Source organism: Pecten maximus, unplaced genomic scaffold, assembly GCF_902652985.1.
Source record: "Pecten maximus unplaced genomic scaffold, xPecMax1.1, whole genome shotgun sequence".
NCBI lineage: Eukaryota > Metazoa > Mollusca > Bivalvia > Pectinida > Pectinidae > Pecten > Pecten maximus.
In genome coordinates this window covers 1-8,547 of record NW_022979775.1, presented here as the reverse complement: position 1 = coordinate 8,547, position 8,547 = coordinate 1, and the positions used below count along the sequence as shown (strand labels likewise).

The 8,547-nt window shown below is 38.8% G+C and overlaps 1 long non-coding RNA gene across 1 annotated transcript; it reads right to left on the bottom strand.

Annotated features, from left to right (window-relative positions):
- Positions 1 to 2,186: 2,186 nt before the first annotated feature.
- On the bottom strand, positions 2,187 to 8,420 carry LOC117319191. The gene is made up of 3 exons (XR_004530619.1): positions 8,384 to 8,420; positions 3,036 to 3,143; positions 2,187 to 2,297 (listed from the first exon to the last, which is right to left on the bottom strand). It is a non-coding gene; the product is annotated as an uncharacterized LOC117319191 (long non-coding RNA).
- Between the last annotated feature and the right edge of the window lie 127 nt (positions 8,421 to 8,547).

Sequence of the window (8,547 nt, the reverse complement as noted above, 5' to 3'; positions counted from 1 at the left end):
TTCCTCGACCACACGATGATGCTATTTTTGAGGGTACGTTACAATAAACAAAATGCATGAATAGGAGTTTGTCTTATCTTGATTTTGTTGTAGATGATCGTTTTCTTGCCTCTCGATTATGCAACGCAGTATCTCATCCAATATGGCGGAATGGAAAAGCGGTAAATTTGAACACGCATTCTGATTGGTTAAACAAATTTCTATAACCAATCAGAATGCGTGTTCAAATTTACCACGGCTGACACAACATGGCTACTCAAGGGGAAAATCTGCTATCAGTATGCATAAAAAGTCCCGGGGCCGTCGATAGGGTGGGCTCGTATACATAAAGTAAGTGTATGTAATAGTTGTATTCGGTGATCTGATGAAGCGTACCTCTTGATTAACCCGTGGACTTCGTATTTAAAGCTATGTCCAATAGAGTCAAAGTGTGTGACCCCCGATACGTCAACTTGTCCGACTAAACAATAATCGAGGGGATTTCGAAGTTTCACACCCGATTTCGTAAACTAATATCGAGAAATCGACAACATGTTATGGCTTATTTTAAAGATTGACCATTTCTCTTCAATTTAAGTCCTACTTCGAAAACATCCACCCAATACAACCGAAGCTACGGTACTTTAGAAATAAATAGGCTACATCAGATTTCAAGCCTGGGGAGTTCAGAACCTTTCTCATTTATTTGTTACTCTATATGTTATTTTTTATAAAACGAGTCAGGCACTTGTGGCTGCTGCTATAATGTGAGGCACGCCTCCCATAAAAACTACAACAGTGTCATAACTACATAAAGGCTGTTAGATTTGAGTCCAAGACAATTCTGTAGATGAACTCATTTTCAAGTTCAAATGAGAATGTACTTTCTTCTGAACTGCCACTTCTATTTCTATTTTATTTTCTGCTGAGCTTGTGAAGAACTATTCCTTGGTGTGGAAGGGGGCAGCTGAAAAAGCTCAGAGAACAATTCTTTCCAATGGATTTATTGGCTCATAAGACCTAGGGTCATCTGTGTTATCCTCAAAGGACAAAACCAAGACAGCACAAGACACATAAACCACCCCCGGTATTTAGAGATTTATCCAAACACTTCAAATATTACACTGAGGAGGTGTGATCCGTTACTTAACAGATCTTTACCTAAGTATGTTTTGATCTGTTACTTTACAGATTCTAACCTAAGAATGTGCGGTTCGCTACTTTACAGATTTTACCTCAGCATGTGTGATCTTGCATTACGATGCTAATCTTGAGAATGTGTGATCTGGTGCTTTACAGATTTTAACCTGAGAATGTGTGATCCGTTACTTAACAGATTTTAACCTGAGAATGTGTGATCCGTTACTTAACAGATTTTAACCTGAGAATGTGTGATCCGTTACTTAACAGATTTTAACCTGAGAATGTGTGATCCGTTACTTTACAGATTTTAACCTGAGAATGTTGTGATCCGTTACTTTACAGATTTTAACCTGAGAATGTGTGATCCGTTACTTTACAGATTTTAACCTGAGAATGTGTGATCCGTTACTTTACAGATTTACCTAAGAATGTGTGATCCGTAACTTTACAAATTTTTCCTAAGAATGTGCGATCCGTTACTTACAGATTTTAACCTGAGAATGTGTGATCCGTTACTTTACAGATTTTACCTAAGAATGTGTGATCTGTTACTTTACAGATTTTAACCTGAGAATGTTTGATCCGTTACTTTACAGATTTAACCTGAGAATGTGTGATCCGTTACTTTACGATGTTAATCTGAGAATGTGTGATCCGTTACTTTACAGATTTTTCCTAAGAATGTGCGATCTGTTACTTTACAGATTTTAACCTGAGAATGTGTGATCCGTTACTTTACGATGTTTATCTGAGAATGTGTGATCGGTTACTTTACGATGTTAATCTGAGAATGTGTGATCCGTTACTTTACTATGTTAATCTGAGAATGTGTGATCCGTTACTTTACGATGTTAATCTGAGAATGTGTGATCCGTTACTTTACGATGTTAATCTGAGAGTGTGTGATCCGTTACTTTACGATGTTAATCTGAGAATGTGTGATCTGTTACTTTACAGATTTAACCTGAGAATGTGTGATACAATGCAAATAAGAGTTATTACAGCCACTTCATGTCGATATGCTCCATGTTAGATCATTGGATCAAAGCAGTACTCACCGTTTCTGTGCTCCAGCGTGTGGTTTGTGTAGTAACTGGTCCAGAGTAGGCCCATCTTGACCGAGGGGATCCTCCGGGATCATGAAGTTGTCCCCAGCAAAGGTGAACATCAGCAACCTACAGTCAAAAATTGTATCAGTAAATGTCCATTAAAAATTATGGAGACATAGTGTCACATAGTCAGTGTTGTATTAAATTATGTTATTCAATTTAAAGTTTGAATATGCATGAATAATGCACAATAACATCTTCTTTGTAATATATCTTTTATTATTATTATTTTTATTTTTACATTCAACAAAGATATCAAGTAGAATCCGGAACTCTCTACAAACCGGCTTCATTTTGTGGTCCCAAAGGTGTCCGGTTTGGACAGATTGCACTGTATTACCAAACACAATATAGCCTTGGGACTTATTGCTGGAAGTTAAATTCTCTGTATATGAAAACCAGCAAGTTTTTTCTAAACATTCTGCAAATGAACAAAAAATCCCTTGACTGGATAATGATCATTAATTGACTTGGAGTAAGCCATGGACTCCATATCTTGGAAATTTAAGTACCACCATGGTAACTTTTCATTTGCAAGTTTAATCAAGATGTCTTTAATGGTTGAGAAGTTTTATGGTCTGGACAAAAATTCATCATCCGAAGGCGAAACGTACGATGTCAAAAGTCTGGACAAAATTCATCATCCGAAGGCGAAACGTAACGATGTCAAAAGTAATTACATGTATTTCATTGAAATATTTTCAAGACTTATTTACTTAGAAATTATATTCCTTTCCAAACAGTATAAAATTGCAACAGGAACTTCCATTCCAAGAAATATCATATAAGCTGCAAGTGTCTCACCTGTCCTCCACTAAGATTCTCCAGCTTGCCTTCTCCTTCATTAAGTCTCGGTATTGATCATTAGAAACAACCACACCATCCTCCCTCTCAGCTAGCTCCAGCACAAATCTATAATGTGCAATTTTATATCTCACTTGTCAAAGCAGTATAAATGGACTGATCTCTTCACAAAATTGTTTTCAACATCAGAATTGTCCCCATTTTGAGACAGGGACATGGATGTGTAGGGGCAGGGATCATGATGGTGGTAATTGGCTATAGGATTTTGGAATCTCAGCAAATCTTAAGTCCTTATGAAGGTGCTTTAAATATGCACTATTAGGGTTGAAATTCTATCATCTAGTTTGTGTCTCCCTACAGATCTAAATACAAGGGCCCAATGGGCCCAAATCGCTCACCTGCAATGCAGTGATCTTTTCATATATGGATCCTGCAGTTATTTGAAAGCATGCTACAGGACCAATATAATGTCTCTCTGCACTTTGGCTTTTCAATAAAAGTCATTTAAAGATTTAAGCATACTTGATCGACGTGACCTTGAATGAAGGTCAAGGTCATTCATTTGAACAAACTTGGTAGCCCTTCACCCCAGCATGCTACAGACCCAATATCAACTCCCTGGGACTCTTGGTTATTGAGAAGAAGTTGTTTAAAGATTTTAGCCTTTTTGACCCCTGTGACCTTGAATGAAGGTCAAGGTCATTCATTTGAACAAACTTGGTAGCCCTTCACCCCAGCATGCTACAGACCCAATATCAACTCTCTGGGACTCTTGGTTATTGAGAAGAAGTCGTTTAAAGATTTTAGCCTTTTTGACTCCTGTGACCTTGAATGAAAGTCAAGGTCATTCATTTGAACAAACTTGGTAGCTCTTTACCCCAGCATGCTACAGGCCAAATATTAGGTCTCTGGGACTGTTGGTTATCGAGAAGAAGTCGTTTAAAGATTTTAGCCTTTTTGGCCCCTGTGACCTTGAATGAAGGTCAAGGCCATTCATTTGAACAAACTAGGTAGCCCTTCATCCCAGCATGCTACAGACCCAATATCAACTCCCTGGGACTCTTGGTTATTGAGAAGAAGTTGTTTAAAGATTTTAGCCTTTTTGACCCCTGTGACCTTGAATGAAGGTCAAGGTCATTCATTTGAACAAACTTGGTAGCCCTTTACCCCAGCATGCTACAGACCCAATATCAACTCTCTGGGACTCTTGGTTATTGAGAAGAAGTCGTTTAAAGATTTTAGCCTTTTTGACTCCTGTGACCTTGAATGAAAGTCAAGGTCATTCATTTGAACAAACTTGGTAGCTCTTTACCCCAGCATGCTACAGGCCAAATATTAGGTCTCTGGGACTGTTGGTTATCGAGAAGAAGTCGTTTAAAGATTTTAGCCTTTTTGGCCCCTGTGACCTTGAATGAAGGTCAAGGCCATTCATTTGAACAAACTAGGTAGCCCTTCATCCCAGCATGCTACAGACCCAATATCAACTCCCTGGGACTGTTGGTTATTGAGAAGAAGTCGTTTGAAGATTTTAGCCTTTTTGACCCCTGTGACCTTGAATGAAGGTCAAGGTCATTCATTTGAACAAACTTGGTAGCCCTTCACCCCAGCATGCTACAGGCCAAATATTAGGTCTTTGGGACTCTTGGTTATTGAGAAGAAGTTGTTTAAAGATTTTAGCCTTTTTGACTCCTGTGACCTTGAATGAAAGTCAAGGTCATTCATTTGAACAAAATTGGTAGCCTTTTACCGCAGCATGCTACAGACCCAATATCAACTCCCTGAGACTCTTGGTTATTGAGAAGAAGTCGTTTAAAGATTTTAGCCTTTTTGACTCCTGTGACCTTGAATGAAAGTCAAGGTCATTCATTTGAACAAACCTGGGAGCCCTTCACCCCAGCATGCTTCAGGCCAAATATTAGGCCTCTGGGACTCTTGGTTATTGAGAAGAAGTCGTTTAAAGATTTTAGCCTTTTTGACTCCTGTGACCTTGAATGACGGTCAAGGTCATTCATTTGAACAAACTTGGTAGCCCTTCACCCCAGCATGCTACAGACCCAATATCAACTCCCTGGGACTCTTGGTTATTGAGAAGAAGTCGTTTAAAGATTTTAGCCTTTTTGACCCCTGTGACCTTGAATGAAGGTCAACATTATTCATTTGAACAAACTTGGTAGCCCTTCACCCGAGCATGCTACAGACCCAATATCAACTCCCTGGGACTCTTGGTTATTGAGAAGAAGTCGTTTAAAGATTTTAGCCTTTTTGACTCCTGTGACCTTGAATGAAAGTCAAGGTCATTCATTTGAACAAACTTGGTAGCCCTTCACCCCAGCATGCTACAGACCCAATATCAAGTCCCTGGGACTCTTGGTTATTGAGAAGAAGTCGTTTAAAGAGTTTAGCCTTTTTGACTCCTGTGACCTTGAATGAAGGTCAAGGTCATTCATTTGAACAAACTTGGTAGCCCTTCACCCCAGCATGCTACAGACCCAATATCAAGTCCCTGGGTCTTTTGGCTATTTAGAAGAAGTCGTCTAATTTTTTTTTAGCCTTTTTGACTCCTGTGACCTTGAATGAAAGTCAAGGTCATTCATTTGAACAAACTTGGGAGCCCTTCACCCCAGCATGCTACAGGCCAAATATTAGGCCTCTGGGACTCTTGGTTATTGAGAAGAAGTCGTTTAAAGATTTTAGCCTTTTTGACTCCTGTGACCTTGAATGACGGTCAAGGTCATTCATTTGAACAAACTTGGTAGCCCTTCACCCCAGCATGCTACAGACCCAATATCAACTCCCTGGGACTCTTGGTTATTGAGAAGAAGTCGTTTAAAGATTTTAGCCTTTTTGACCCCTGTGACCTTGAATGAAAGTCAAGGTCATTCATTTGAACAAACTTGGTAGCCCTTCACCCCAACATGCTACAGACCCAATATCAACTCCCTGGGACTCTTGGTTATTGAGAAGAAGTCGTTTAAAAGTTTTAGCCTTTTTTACCCCTGTGACTTTGAATGAAAGTCTAGGTCATTCATTTGAACAAACTACGTAGCCCTTCACACCAGCATGCTACCGACCCAATATCAACTGCCTAGGACTCTTGGTTATTTGTTATTGAGAAGAAGTCGTTTAAAGATTTTAGCCTTTTTGACTCCTGTGACCTTGAATGAAGGTCAAGGTCATTCATTTGAACAAACTTGGTAGCCCTTCACCCCAGCATGCTACAGACCCAATATCAAGTCCCTGGGTCTTTTGGCTATTTAGAAGAAGTCGTCTAAATTTTTTTTAGCCTTTTTGACTCCTGTGACCTTGAATGAAAGTCAAGGTCATTCATTTGAACAAACTTGGTAGCCCTTTACCCCAGCATGCTACAGACCCAATATCAACTCCCTGGGACTGTTGGTTGTTGAGAAGAAGTCGTTTGAAGATTTTAGCCTTTTTGACTCCTGTGACCTTGAATGAAGGTCAAGGTCATTCATTTGAACAAACTTGGTAGCCCTTCACCCCAGCATGCTACAGGCCCAATATTAGGTCTCTAGGCCTTTTGGTTATTGAGAAGAAGTTGCTTGAATGGAAAGTTGACGCCGGACGGACGGCCGGACGGACGACGGACGGACGACGGACGCCGCGCCACGGCATAAGCTCACTTGCCCTTCGGGCAGGTGAGCTAATAACAACAGAAAAAAAAAAGAAGAAAAAATACCCACAGTGACAGAAAATGTACCTAAATTGCCTCTTGCCAAACCCAAACGTCCCCTTTCTCTGACCCCAAACGTCAACCCATTTTTTGTTCACTAATTTTAATCCCTAACACATGAGAATGCTTCATAACAAATATGGCTTATTACATAAAATCATATTTATTTTGAAATTTCTGAGAAGTCGCAATAATATGGCAGGGCTTTATCACCCATCTATTTGGGTCCATTAAACGGACCCATTCCCAATGACAAAAAGTGTGATTTTTCCCAATTTTCTACTTGAAAATTCCCAATTCAAATGCATGAAAAAATAAATTATGTTGAAACAAAAAATTCTTTATGATTATGGCGTTGACCGTGTCGGGGAAAAACAAATATGACGAGTGGAACTACTGTAGTCTAATCCGAAGCGGTTGTGTCACTCGGAACCCCTTGTTCCAAAATTCATAGTCATGTTGACGTTTTATGTAATGCAATCTCGGGCAACAGGTGTTTACAGGCGTTTGATGGATCGTGAGTTTCATCGCACCATGTCTCACAACAGCAAGTATTACGCTAACAAAATAAGAAAATCTGACGAAAAGGACAATAAAAAGATAAGTTGTTTCTCTTTAAAAAACAAACAGTGAACGAAACAGTGGAAAGACAAGCAACTGATGACACGACTGAAGACCAAACACAGCAAAAATACCGGGTAACACGCAGATCCAGCAGTAAAAAAACGAGCAACCGCTAATTAATACGACTGAAGAACATAAGAAGGACATGACAAATACTGCTCTAATGATTAATGTCACAATTGGTTGACATTACTTCCTGTGTTCTGTCTGAATAATCAATCTATCAGAACAACCAACTAAAGGAATTTGTAACTTTTTGTACAATACATGTTGTAATTGTTTCCACATTTGGCCAAGGATACACTTAATGGTGGCCAGTTGTCACTTGATAATTGATTTCCAATCTATTCATAGAATAATATTTTAATAATCATAGGACAATGTTGGTAAGTTAGTTGATTTTTTGTTTTTAAAATATTAAATAAAATAATCAATATGTAAAGATTGAACTTTTTTTCTGATTAAAGCAAGTTTTCAAAGTATTATGTAAACCACCCTCCTACTTCAAATATCTACCCTGAAAATAGTTGGAGCAGAATGATCTCTTTTTAAATAAAAAATGTTATATTAAAGAGTTATTATCATACATATACATTACTTATAAACCCTAGCTACCATATTATATATACATGCAGACAAGAAATGATGTGTTAGTTGATACAATGGCATTTGTCCAAATTTCCCAAAACTGCTGTTTTGTCGATCAATTTTTTCCCAATTAGACCCCAGGGTCCATTTCCCAAAAGTCCCTGATAAAGCCCTGTATGGCCAAATCCTCCCTGAAGCCTCTATAAGACCCCTGAGAGGTTAGCCCCGCCCATAATGTTAATTGATCCCCCACTACCTAAAGAGTTTTATATGCTGTTCAGCATTTCGAAAAAATTTCGCCAATACAATAAATGTCCACTTCTAGTGAACTAGAAATAAAGTTACAGACTTCAAACATAAATACAAAATTATGATGTGCTGACCTGATTAGTATTTAAGGTATTATTTATTAATTTTCCTGTTCTATACTTGACAAGACATTTACCTATCATCATAAGCGCTGATCAATTTGCCATTAACTCTCGAGACGGAGTGAAGAACAGATATCCCTGTTCTCTAAGCTGTTCCAGGAGAGGCTGATCATGATAGGGTTTTCCATACGTGGGCGGTATTTCTCCCCCCGGCACAAATGCTGTCATGTTTAGTTTT